Genomic DNA, 14,106 nt, shown 5'->3' on the forward strand with positions numbered 1-14,106 from the left:
TGCTGGCCACAAAAGTAAGGGGCACTTAGTGTACTCATGTCAAATTTCTGCATCTTTCTGGGAACCAGAGGAACGCTGCCTCCTCCTGTGAGGAAATCATCTCGGGAAGCAATCCTTCCCTCTGCTTTGGGTTTTGTCTTTTTCATTCTGGACAGCAGCTATTTGTAACACCAGCCGAGCCTGCCTCCAGCCTGGCTGATTGGACCCTGTCAGCAAAGGAAGAGCAGGAAGCCTGCAGAGGAGGCAGTGGTGCTTGAGGAGGCTTTGTGCCCTGCCAGCTCAGCGCAGGCCTGGCAATCAAACACCCTGAAGCCTGCCCTCCACGGCAAGATTCCCTTGCTCGTTAGGCTGCGCTTAAGCTGTGAGTTGCCCTGGCGCCGTGCGTAGCTCTGGCGCTGTTGCGGACGGACGGACAGACGGACGGACGGGCCCGTCTGTGGCTCGGCCCTGCTCCGCAGCCGCCCGAGGCTCTCCCCCCTCACAGAGGGGCCCCGCCCCGCCCCGGGCGCCCCCTGGTGGCTGCCCCGCCCCGCTCGCCCCGCGCGGGGGCGCCCCCTTCCCATGGCGCCCCCAGCGGCAGCCGCCCCTCCCTGCAGGCACGGAGCGGCATCGGGCCCTGCTGCTCATCCTGTCACTTGTGTCCCTTCTCTGCCAACAGCCAGAAGGCTTGAAAGGAAGTGCTCTCCAACCGTTTCCCTCTGTGTCAGCTGCCCCCTGCCCAGCGAGGCAAACACTGAGTTTCAGATAAGCATTGGACAAGTGAGAGGTGCGGTTCTTTAAAGCCCGGGAAGAGTGGATTCCATCCTTCTGCCTGGGGGGATGAGCCCAGGAAGAATTGCCCCACCCTGGACCCTCCTGCGGTGGCCTCATGGAGTGTCAGACCAGGGAGTTCAGATTGGGCTTGAGCCCCTGGGGTTTCTCCCTTGCTATGTTCCTATTAGACCCCAACCTTAAACTCCACTCTGGTGTTGTCCCATAAACCCACCACCTTGTCTCTGTTTGGGGCTCTCTGTCTCTGGATCTAAGCTGAGTTTGTTCCTGTGTTGAAGAAATGATTTCCAGAGCAGAACCCGTCTCGTGTAGTCCCATGCTGGTCACTGATAAACTGTAGCCTCCCTGGACACGATGCTGCAGCCCCAGAACACTACACCTCTGCTTTGCTTTGTGGGGGCCCGAGCTCTGCCCTGAAGGTCACCCTACGGCATCCATAACTGCCGGTGCCAGAAGAGCCCCCTTCGTTCTCCCACCGGTTGTCATTACTGGCTCAAAAGCACCGCCCAGCTCTGGTAGGAGAAACAGCCCGTGGCACAGTGGGTGCCTGCCCTGCCCAGCCAGGGCTCTCTGCCAGAGCAGCAGCAGCAGCAGCAGCAGCAGCAGCAGCGCTTGCCTTGGCTTTACCTGGGAAGCCAGAAGCCACTGTAAAACTTCCATCTCCTACATCAGTAGGAGTAAAAGTACGTGGTCTGTTTTGAAATTTTCCATTTCAGAGGCTTTAATCAGATAAAATCGAGGTCTTTGACAGAAGATTGGTTGCTGATTGCAGCCAGGCTGGAAGATCTCCTTCAGAACCATACATAGTACCATCTAATGGGTGTCATCAACACATTTGAAGTTTGTTTTAAAGGCTTGGATTTCAATTTATTTCCAAATTTATTATTTTTCCTTCGGACAGCTGGGGATAGAGCTCAGGAGAAATCAGGTTCTAAATGACAACTTACTCCCTGTCCCTCATGCCCCTGTCTGTCTACAGAGCAGCACACCAGCAGCAGAACCTCCTGTGGCTCGCTCTGTGCCTCCAGAGGCTAAAGGGGAGCCAAAGGACAACAATCCCGCGCGTGTTGTCAGTCCAGGGCCTGAGCATCCTGAACCAGTAAGGGGTAGCTTTGGTTGGTCCAGTGCACAGCTTTGGCACAGTGCAGAGCTGCAAGCTTCTGATCAGGCAGCATTTGCCCTTAGTGGCTGAAGATGCTGAGGGCTGGAGTCCTGCCATGACGTGGCTCTTCAGCCCTGCCACTGACACGTGGGAAGTGGGGTCTGAACTTTCACACGCAGAGAGGGCTCAAGCACCCGCTCCTTTTTCCCCCTGCGTGTCCCTGCAGAGGAACATCTTTCATGCAGCTACAGAAGCTCAGTGTGCTCAGTTCCTGATGAACGTGTGATGCAAAGGGCCTTGTTAAGAAGGTCAAAACACAGGCAATATATTAGAAAGTCAGAAGAATTATCCTTCTTATAGACCAAGATAGCCAAGTCATTCCCTGCATATATTCTCCTCAAATTCTTTCAGTCGTCTACTCTCTTAGGTCATGTTTGTTCTGCTGCTTTGAATGAGCTGATTGTACTCGATTCGTACCAAAGGCTGGGGCTAGAACTGCTTGGGACTGATAATGAGCCAGCCTTAGACATTAACAAAGACCATGGGAATAGAGCCTGTAGGCCGGACGCTAGCATGCCTGTACGTACATGGTTATGCTTCCAGAGTGTTCTTAGTTCTCTCCTCTGATTGGTTGTTGTTTGCCGCATTAGTTTTCATATTCCTAATCCTGGATTGTCATTGGAACCCTGCCTTCAGAGCTACCCTCAGACCTTCCGTATATATACACCATTGTAGCCACCCCTTTCTCACCTTTTGTGGTGGAGCCTCTACTGTGTGTTGGCCTTTTGTTTTTGTTATTTTGCCATTAAAGCGGTTTTACTTTTTGGGTCACTCAATCATGCCTATCTTTTTACTTGCCACACTTCTCTCAGCTGGCCTGGGACCGAGGTCGCAAAAGCTGAAATGCGACACCAAAGCACAAGATGTAGCATCATCTAAACTGAACACAGAAGCAAACTACCTCTGTTAGACCACCTTCACCTTCTAGATCACTTTCAAGATGTATATTGAGGTGTTGGAATGATTATTGCACAAGATTCCCTTTCTGGCTGCAGGCTCTGGAGCTTCTGTCTCTGAGTTCACCCAGGGCTGTGTCCCTAACAATTCCTGGTACTATCTCCAGTTTTCCTTGGGCAGGCACAATGGTCTAAGTGAAAACCCAGCCAATGGCACAACTCCCTAGTCCTCAAGGAAAAGAAAGGACAAGTTGTAAAGTTCTCAAACCGTTTCTCCTGGTTTGCTGCAAGAGTCTTGCTGCACACACATTGTTGAAAGCCAAGAGAAGCTGCAGTTGGTGGCACATCTTGTGGCAGAAGCGCAACCTAGCTGTCCAGTAAAGAGAAGAGCTTGAAAAGAGCAAACATGACTGTGGAAAAGATTCTTGGAAAACTGAGAAAGCTTTCCCACAGTGAAATGAAAACAGAAAGAAACAATCCATGATGTTCACATGTAGGAATTCCTTTCTTTATAAGCTCCCCTTTTCCGTGTTGCACAAGTTCTATATCACATTAATTCCAAATTCATCTTACCTCTAAAACCTATGATGTTGCAAGTTTTAGACACTCTATCATTAGCTATGCACACTTTACTTTCCCTTGTTTTTCTTTGAAAGCAATGCTGGAAACACAAGGAACATGCAAATGTAAGACCTTAGAGTACAGTTCTTTGCTCGAGTGTGAGTTCTAGAGACAGGGAATAGGCTCTGATAGTATTTTGCCCTCAGCAGGGACAATACACAGCAGCAACCAAGGTGATTCGTGTGACACTGTGCAGAAGTCAAGACTCTTTGTCTTGGATTAGCATGGCAAAGTTACCATGTTTAAAGAGACTTGGGATACAGCCTCTTTTGGTTTTCTACCTGTGTCAACAACCAGCAGGAGAAATGAACCAGCCAGCAGTTTCTTTGCAGACAGGACCTTTGCTCCAGTGTGAAAGTGCTGGATTGGCAAGGGAGGAGGGACGTGGGGGAGAGCTGAGCTGCTCTATTGGGTTGGCATCCAAACTGCAGCAAGAGTAGCAGTTGAATTCTTTTCTTTAAATCCTATCCACAGTCTCTGATTTTCACCCGGAACCGCACAAGAAAACATCAACAGCCCCGGTGCCAAGGGCACGGTGCCGCGCACAGCCCCGCCTCCCCACCCTGAGCGGTCGGGAGAGCAGCACTGTCCCGCAGGGGCTGCATTTCTCCCTTCTCATCCACTCCTCTGCCCTCCCTCATGGCTGGCTCTGCCTGGCACTGGCAGGCTCCTCATTCAACACTTCCTAATGCTCCAGGGGAAAGTCTGGACAGCGCTTCGCTTGTGAGGAAGAGATGGCAGTGTGGGGGGTGAGTAGGCGGGATGAGGTCCAGGGCATGTGAGCATCAGGGGAAAGTTGCAGGTTGCCGGAAATAAAAGTTATAGTGTAGCGAAGAAGCTAAACGAGACAGTGGATATGGCCATGGAAGAAGAAAGAGCTGCTCCATGATTCCATCAGAGCCTGCTTTGGCCTGGCAACAAAGTGGCCAGTGCTGCCCCAGGGTGAGCGGGGCTCGGCCAGGGGGCCTGTGGGGCAGGGTGGGTTCAGCGCAGGGAGTAGAGCATCCCAGGATGGGTAAGCATTTCCAGACCCCTGGCACAGCACCAGCTCCATTGTCAGCATCGTGGTCTTCCTGCAGCCCTATGGCACCCACGTGACCCTGGAGATTGAGCTGCTGGACAAGATATCCGCTGGATTCCGTGGTGTTGTTTATCTCCTGGAATGGTTTGAGCTCCACAACAACTTCTTGTTGGTGATGAAGCAGTGCCAGGACCTATTTGATTTCATTCTGGTGCGGGAGATCCTATCGGAAGAGCTGGATGGTGCAGGAGCTGCTCTGCCAGGTGCTGGAGGACATGTGGTGTTATAAGTGTTATAAGAAATCTAATTGTTGTAACATGTTGATTAATTGTTGATGTCTGGGTTATAAGTTACTAATTATTCAATAGAAAATGTTCCTACTTTTTAGTTAACATTTGTTGGTAGGGAGTTTGTGTTCTCGTGGGTTTATAAGGGAAGTGGGCAAAGTCCGGTGATTGGTGTGGGGGCAGTCAAGTGGAGATGGGATGGTGCAGGCCTGGTGGGGTATTACACGGTGGTAAGTCAAAAGAACACTCCAGAACATGATCTGCCAGGGGTGATGTCTGCACCAGAAACAACCATTGGTGGAAAAGCCAACCAATCACTCGACGCCCTGGGGGAATGATTGGTCTGGAGAGCACCACGCTAAAGGACCAATGACAGCCTGGGAAATGGACCAATCAGAGAGCAGATTGAAAATGGACCAATCATGGACAAGGGGGGGATCTATAAAAGGAGCATCGAGATTCCACTTGTGGTCCTCCTGCAGAGTTTGATTTAAGGGAGAGTGTTTGGCATTGCTGTTGCAGCGTTCAGGCTTGTCATGGGCTCTGGCCTCTGTTGGTGTTTTTCTGTAGTTTGGTTATAAAGGGTTTGCCTTTGGTTTTCTACCCAAAAAGTCTGAGCCCATTTATAACAATTTTTGGGAAGTCGTCCGGAACTATCATGCCGGGGAGCAGTCTCGGCATAGGACAGATTTGGGTGTGCGTACATTTTTTGTCCCCCTGGACTACATTGAGACTGTGGAAGGGACAGCTGATAGGACCCAAAGACCAGCAGAGGCACAGCAACCCCACCTCAAGAGGGAGCGAGGTCCACAACACACAGGTTGGTGTGGTGGGTGGGGTTTGAGGTGAAGGGGCTGTGAAGTGAGTGTGAGTGAGACGGGGGCTGTTAATAGAGACTCCAGAAGCAAGTAAGGCCTGCTAGTACCGCGTTTCCGGACTCCCACGAGTGGGACCGAGAACAGAGGGAAGCAATTGAGATTGAGTGAGTGGACTCCTAGAATCCAAATTTAAAAATCCTGTTTAGGGGATTTTTAGGGAGCTAGTGGGAGACAGGTAGTACCTTCCCTTACACCACCCTTATCGCAAAGGCTCCTGTCCTCCCAAAAGGAGGCTTGTGAGGTGCAGTTGATCTTATCCAGAACCCTCACCCCCTGAGCCAGGAGTCCCAAAGAGGGGGTTGGTAAGGGGAAGTCCCCTCTGAACTAGGAACCCAAGAGGGACTGGAGGGAGGAAGGACTGGGGGATCAAACTGTACCTGGGCAGGGGGTGATTGCCTGGAAACAAATCAAAGGGAGGATTTGTTGCCCAGGGAATTAGGACCCCAGAGGCAGGAGGGATATCTATATCTATATCTATATCTATATATCTGTATCTATATATCTATATCTATATCTCTATATCTATTTTAACTTGATGTTTTTATTTATAGTTTGTTTAAAATTTCTGGTTTGGTCATAATTTGGTCATTTATATTTTCTTTGTAATTTGTTCTCGCTCGTTTAATTTCCATGTGGTCTGTGGGTGATTTGGCTTGTGTTGGTAGTTTATTTTACCATTTTAGAAGTTTTACTAGGAATTTGCTGTTGGTCTGTGGTTTTGAGGTTTTCTTGTATAGCTGCGGGTCCTTGGAGAGTGCAGTTCTGGGGTGAAGGCCAGCCAAGAGTCCCCAGATCACTTCTCAAGAGAGCCATTTGAGATCGTACGGGGCTGGCGGGGCGGCCATTTTGGACTGTAACGGGTCATTTGAGGCATCCATTTTAAGCTGAGCAGTCATATTGAATAGGGTAGTTATTTAATTCATAGTAATTTCCTTATCTTTAGCTGCTAACCATAAATACTCATATTTATTGTTACAGTGATTTTAATTGGATACATATCACTATTTTTATTTCACTCTCTTCAATTGTTTCATTTGGATTCCATTCCATTTTTATTTTAGTCACAATTTCCATTGTCTGCCATTTTGTTTTTGACAGACGTATTTATTTTATTTTCCCACACTATTTTAATTAATATTTCAATTGTCTGCCATTTTTTTTTTACAGCCATATTTATTTAGTTTCCCAAACTATTTTAATTACTACTTCCATTGTTAGCCATTCTGTCTTTGACCGCCATATTTATTTTTGTTTCCCATACTATTTTAACAACTACTTCAACTGTCGGCCATTCTACTTTTGAATATTATAATTATATAATATATTATAATTATAATTATATAATATATTATAATAATATATTATATTATATAATGTTATAATTAATCTGTTTTGCTACCCTATTACCCTTATTTCAGGTGATCACCTGCAGTTGGTATTCCAGTTGTTGTTAACATTCGGGTGTGTTTGATAAGTTGTGCTGTAGCCATTTCCAAAGTGGTTTTCTTTAAACTAATGTTTGGAATACTATCTTTACTCTTGTTTAAGTGTTTTCTTATTTAGTTTTCCTATTAATCTCTGATCTAGGTAGACCGTAATACCTTTGGATTTATATTACATTCATTATTATTTCTGGATTTTGTTGTATGCATTGAAAGTTATAGTTGAGTTTAAATATGAAAAGACAATGGGACAGTGTGTAGGAAAAAGTAAAGGTCAGAAAGGAAAAAGAAAGAACACCCCTAAGGAAATATGCCCTAATAGTCCTCTGGGGGAAATGTTGAACAGGTGGGAAAAAGAGGATATGTTAAAGGGCCTAAATAAAATAAAAATGATAAAGTATTGTAGTGAAATATGGGCAATGGAAAGCATTTCAGAGGGCCCTGTCTATTGGCCTTGGTATGGCTCCAAGGCAAAATGGTTATGATGCTTGGCATTAAATAAACATGTCAGTTTAAAAGAGGTTCCAGATGAAGAAGAAGCAAAATATGCATCTTGTCGGCTTGAGAAAGTTGAGAAAGAGAAAAGTGTGAAGGTATTTCAAGTATCTAAAGGGTCAAGTAGGGAAGAAGGAGGAAAAGTTGAAAAGAAGTGGAACCCCCTAGATAACCTCCCACCACCTCCTCCCCCAATTCCACCTGTTATCCATCATCCTCCTCCTCTGCCATTAGCACCTTACCTCATCTTGCCTTCCGTTCCCACTAAGTCCCTATCCATACCCTCATATCCTCCTTCTGAACCTGTTCTTCCTACCTCCCCCACAAATCTTAATTCACCTTCCACTTCCCCAACACCACATACATCCTCCTCAGAACCACCTTTAAGACTCCAGGTTCCCACAGCTTCCCCTGTGTCTCGTCCAATTATATCTGTAATCCCAGCTGGATCTTCAAACCCTCACCTAAGTCATCAGATATTCCTGTACCTATCCTTGCCCCCAACAGCCTCCAGAATATCCCTTTCTATTTCTCCCCCATAACTCAATGTGTTGGAGAGAGAATGGGGTTAAAAGAAGGACTAGGGACAAAAATGGAAAGGGAGTGTGCACAAGGGGGAGAGAGGACATACGGTTGTGAAAGACAGAGTGAGAAAGAAAAAGGCCAACAGGTACAAGACCAGATTCCAGGCTGAGAAAAACAGGAGTAAAAAAGATCTGAAAGGTTGTTTCCATTGACAGAAGTACCTATGTGGGGTGCTAGAGGGGGAATAGGGTTTGTAGATGCCCCTTTGACCGCCTCTGAACTGAGACATTATAAAAAGGAAATAAAAGCCCTATTGGAAGATCCAGTTGAGATATCGAACCAACTGGATCAATTCTTGGGTCCAAGCATGTATACCTGGGAAGAATTAAATTCAATACTGGGTATACTTTTCTCCCCAGAGAAGAATCAATTAATTCAGGCAGCTGCAATGAGGATTTGGGAAAGAGAGAACCAAATTGTTCCTAGGGGAGAGGAAAAAGTGCCTAATAACTAACCGGGATGGGATCCCAATGAGGAAGAAGGATGGTGGAATATGAGGGACTATAGAACGCTGATGATACGAGGAATACGAGAGGCAGTTGCCAGAGCAAATAATGCCAAGCTAGTGTTTGATAGCCACCAGGAGAAAGATGAAAGACCCAGCGCTTGGCTCGAAAGATTGAAAAGGAATTTTCAATTATACTCTAGTGTTGATCCAGAGAGTCCGGAAGGACAGGTGTTGGAAAGAATACAGTTTGTAACTAAAGCCAAGGTAGACATCAGAAGAAAACTGGAAAAAATTGGATAACTGGCAGGAGAAGGGCCTTAATGAGTTCTTGAGGGAGGTGCAAAAAGTATGCTTAAGAAGGGAGGTGGAGAAAATCAAGGTGAAAGCTAGAATCATGATAACAGTGGCAAAGCGAAGTATGGGGGTTGATAAAAATGAGCCAGTGAAAGAGGAGAGAGGGGGATTGAAAAGATGGGCAGAGGGGAAGAAGGAACGAGATGGAGAGAGAAAATCCCTGTGAGTGGATATGGTTTGTTATTACTGTAATGAGAAGGGTCATACCAAGAGGTTTTGTAAGACGAGACAGCAAGATGAAAGTATAGCCAAAGAACAAGATACCTTGGAAAAGATTTTGAGGGGAGACGATAAGAGGTGTCAGGGGCTCTATGCTCTATGGGACGCAATTGAACATCAGAGGGAGCCCATGGTAAAGATGGAAATTGTCCCTCAGAGCGAAGAACAGGAATTTTCAGTTGACACTGGGTCAGATAGATCAAGTATTTCTGAGATTCCAAGGGGGTATAAATTAAGTAATTGCAGATGTAAAGTGAATGGTGCAGAAAATAAACCATTTGAAGTATTTCTTCTAGAAAAGGTGAAAGTAAGAGGGAGTTTCCGGGAGGGGTGTGCAGATTTGTTGTACGTGCTGGACATAGGGTGCAATCTTTTGAGTCGGGACTTCCAAGTGCAGCTACAAATAGGAGTGGTAGCAGAGGGAGGACATATGGTAGCCAGGATGTTGGTACTGAGAAATGAAGATGAAAAAGGGATAAATCCCAAGGTGTGGGCAGAAAAAGGATAGAGAGGAATGGCTAGCTAGCAAAGGTCATCTTCCCATGCAGCAGTTAGCTGGGAGAGAATTAGACAATGGAGTACAGTTGGTGTGAGATGTTGCAAAAGTCAGGAAGACGTTAGTGATAACTGTTAACGGAGAAGAGGACGCTGTGATCAGAAGAATGTGAATTCAGCATAGATGAGCAATCACAGGAATGTGGAATTAGGTGGAGTTGACCTTAAATGAAATATCCAATAATGAGCTTGCTTTTGCACTATGTATGAGCCTAAGTATTGATGCTATATAAGTGGTTTTAGAGTTACCAATAAATGAGACTTGCTGATCATTCATATTGAGTGCTGCATTTCTCCCGCCGAACTCATCAAAAGGATGCCACAGACTATTAAATATTCCCCCCATAGAGATCAAAATGAAATACCCATCAGGGTGAGACAATATCCAATATCAGCAGAAGGAAAACGAGGGTTAAGTACAGCGATTAAGGAGTTAGTTGAAGGGGGAATATTAGAACCATGTATGTCACCACATAATACACCAATTTTACCAGTCAGGAAACCTGATGGTACATATGGGTTAGTGCAAGATTTGAGAGAGGTTAATGAACAAACTGTCACCAGGTACGCGGTGGTGGCTAATCCATATCATTTATTAAATAAAGTACCATCAGAACAGTCATGGTTCAGCGTCATTGATCTGAAGGATGCCTTTTGGTCCTGCCCCTTAGAGAAGGAAAGCAGGCAGTGGTTTGCATTTGAATGGGCAGACGAGGAAACAGGCCAGAAACAACAGTTGCAATGGACCCAGCAACCCCAGGGATTTGCGGCATCTCCCAATTGATTTGGACAAGTCTTAGAGGAACTAATGAAATGGTTTAGGCTCAGTAAAGGAACAAGTCCTACAGTATGTAGATGATCTCCTGGTTTCAGGGAAATCAAAAGAAGAGGTCCAAAATATGACAGTGAGTTTACTAAATTCCTTGGGGGAGAAAGGTTTGAGAGTGTCAAAAAAGAAACTACCATTTGTAGAACCTGAAGTGAAATATTTAGGGCATTTCACTGGAAAAGGATACAAAAAGTTAGATCCGAACCGAGTCCAAGGGATATTATCATTTTTGGCACCAAAGACCAAAACGGATATAAGGAAATTATTTGGGCTAATTGGATCTTGCAAATTGTGGATAGAAGATCATACTAAGTTAGTTAAATTCTTATATGATTAATTGGTAGGGGATGAACCTATCACTTGGGTTGAGGATGATGAAAAGAAGTTCCTGAAATAGAAAGCAAGATTGGCTAGTGCCCTTGTATTGAGCTTGCCAGATCTAAGTCGAAGATTTGAACCATTTGTTAATACTGAAGAGGGAATAGCCTATGGTGTCCTGGTACAGGAGTGGGGTGGGCTTCTGAAGCCTGTGGCTTATGTGTCAAAATTATTGGATCCTGTGGTTAGAGGGTGGCCAAATTGTCTCCAAGCCATAGCCACGACAGCAGCCCTCATAAAAGAGAGTTAGAAACTAAGGTTTGGGAGCAAAATCCAAGTGTATACCCCACATGATTTGGAAGCCATTCTAAGCAAAAGGGCTAGTCACTGGATATCAGATAATAGACTCTCAAAATATGAATTAATTTGGAATAATAGTGAAAGCCTGGGATTAGCAGTTACAAAAATTCAGAATCCATCACAGTTCCCGTATGGAAGACCAACAGAAGAGGAGTTAGAGCACTGGTGCCTTGAGATCATTGATTTACAGACCGAGGTCAGAGCAGACCTTCTGGAGCGTCTGTTAACTGAAGGGGAAGTTCTTTTTGTGGACGGTTCATCCAAAGTAGTAAATGGAAAAAGAATGTCAGGATACGCCATCATTGACGGATGTAACATGACTGTTACAGAGAAAGAAAAGCTCCCTGATAGTTGGTCTGCGAGAGCTACGCACTGTTAAAAGGATGGAAATGGCTTAATCAAAAGAGCGGACCTATCTCTACGGACTCTAAATATGCTGAGGGGGTGGTACACACCTTTGGGAAAATTTGGACTGAAAGAGGCTTTGTAAGTTCCAAAGAGAAAGCATTAATTCATGAGGGTTTAATTAAAGCTGTGCTGGAAGCTTTGATGGGGCCAGAGGAGACAGCAGTAGTCCACGTGAAAGGACATCAGAAAGGAGATTCAGTGAGAATAAAAGGAAATAATTCAGCTGACCAAGTAGCAAAGGCAGTCGCTTTAGAGAACACCAGCAAAATACTACAGCTGGTAGAAGTGGGGGATAAGGATGATAGAAACAAAGAAGATGAGGGAGTTCCGATATTCAGTGAAAAAGAGCAAGAAGAATTAAAAAAGCATGGTGCTGTTAAAAATGAAAAAGGGGAATGGAGGATGCTGCCTGGGAGGCAAGTACTAAACAAACCACTGGCTCAGAAGGTGTTAGAGAGCCTCCATGCTTCAACCCATTGGGGGACCCAAGCGTTACATGATCCCTTTGTACGGACTTATGCCTCTATTGGAGTATTTGAAGTCATTAGAGCTATAACTCGGGAATGCATGATCTGCTAACGGGTAAACAAAAAGGTAATGGAGACATTTCCTCCAGAGGGAAGAGAATTGGCTAGAAGACCCTTCCAAAATATACAGCTAGATTATACTGAACTTCCCCAGGTACAAAGATTCAAATTTCTATTGGTTATAATTGATCATCTAACTCATTGGGTTGAAGCATACCCAACCACCAAGGCAACAGCGGAAGTCTTTAGTAAATTCCTTTTGGAACAAATTATACCAAGGTATGGACTAATAAATACTATAGATTTAGATAGAGGTCCACATTTTATGTCAAAAATCCTCCATCAAATAACAACAGCCCTAAATGTGGCTTGGAGACTCCATACCCCCTGGAGGCCACAAAGTTCTGGACGGGAACTTGGAGGGAATAAATCAAACACTAAAAATAGCCCTCATGAAATTAACAGAAGAGACAAAAAGTAATTCCCTTAAGTGTCTTCCTCTTGCTTTAACAAGGGTAAGGACAAAACCTAGAGCGGATTAGGGGGTTTCCCCATACGAGATGATGTTTGGTCTACCATTCCTGACCACTCCGGGTAACACTGGAACATATGAGGAGTATAATATACATACAGAAAATACAATAATATAAATAATATCTAATATAAATACAGGAAATACATACAGACAGTGGCTAACACCTTGAAAGAATTAAGGGAGAAAGGATAACTCCCTCAAACCACCCCCTCTGATTTTAAAGTACATAAACTTAAACCCGGAGATTGGGTCCTGATTAAAACATGGAGAGAACAAGCATTAACTCCAAGATGGGAAGGTCCCTTCCAAGTTTTGCTAATCACTGAAACAGTGACCCAAACACACGAAAAGGGATGGACACGTCACCAGAGTCAAAGGACCAGTCCCTGCTCCTAAGGAACCAGCTTCTACTCCCACAGAATGGACAACAACAAAAGTGTAAGACACCAAGCTCATTTGAAAGAAGAAATTTCCAAATCAACCTCCTGGGAACAGGAAATAATAAGAGTCTGTTTTAAAAGTTGCAACTATGAGCCATACTGAGTATTTAACTCTATTTAAATATTCAACCCTTGTTGAATGTATTTAAAATAGATTAAGTTTTAACTGTATATAATCTATTTAAAGAAATTGTCTAATGTATGAGAATGTACGAGGTTGAAGGTTCCTTGTTAACTTCTGGTATTTCTTGTTGCAGATGCCAAGATCCTAAGAAGCAGATAGAGCATTCTCCCACACATCTAGCAATCAGGCCCTAAAAGAAACAAGCAAATGGATACAAAAGGGAAAAAGACAAGCTCCTGCAACAAAGAAGTAAAATAGTAGCCGGCAAGGAGTGCAAAAAGAAGGGAGGCATGACCGGATCAGGATACACTTCTTGCCACAAAAAGAGCCACAGGTGAGAAAGTGAGGCATGGGTGGGAAAGTGACCTGTACCAGACTCCTGCTGATATTTCTCCTCTTACAAGTAATGGTCCAGAGAGAAGAAGTGGCTCCTTGTGATAAGTGCTACTACCCCATATATGCAGGAGACTCATGGACTGCTGTCCTCAGAGTACATACTAACCCAAACCTCAATTGTATCAACTTTTTAGAACTGACTATTGTAATGAGGATGGGAAAATTTATTGGCTGTCTGAAAAGGTAGGGAACATTAAATGAAAATTGTTGGGGGAATGCTCTATGAAGGAGAACTGGATTTGTTCAGAGGAAAAGCCTATTGCAAGTGGTGCTGTCAAAGCCAGCATAAGCCAGACTGGATGAAAGATAGAGAGGGGAAAGGGATAATAAAGCAGGGACCTGGGATACAGGTACTATAGGGGGGAAAACCTATTCTTGGACTTAGCAGAGAGAATAAGCCATGAGTTTAACATTACTAACTTTTGGATTTGTGGT

The sequence above is a fragment of the Pseudopodoces humilis genome, chromosome 4 (genome assembly GCF_049639895.1).
Source record: "Pseudopodoces humilis isolate 2021_Gansu_Grassland_sample_001 chromosome 4, ASM4963989v1, whole genome shotgun sequence".
In the NCBI taxonomy this organism is placed as follows: domain Eukaryota; kingdom Metazoa; phylum Chordata; class Aves; order Passeriformes; family Paridae; genus Pseudopodoces; species Pseudopodoces humilis.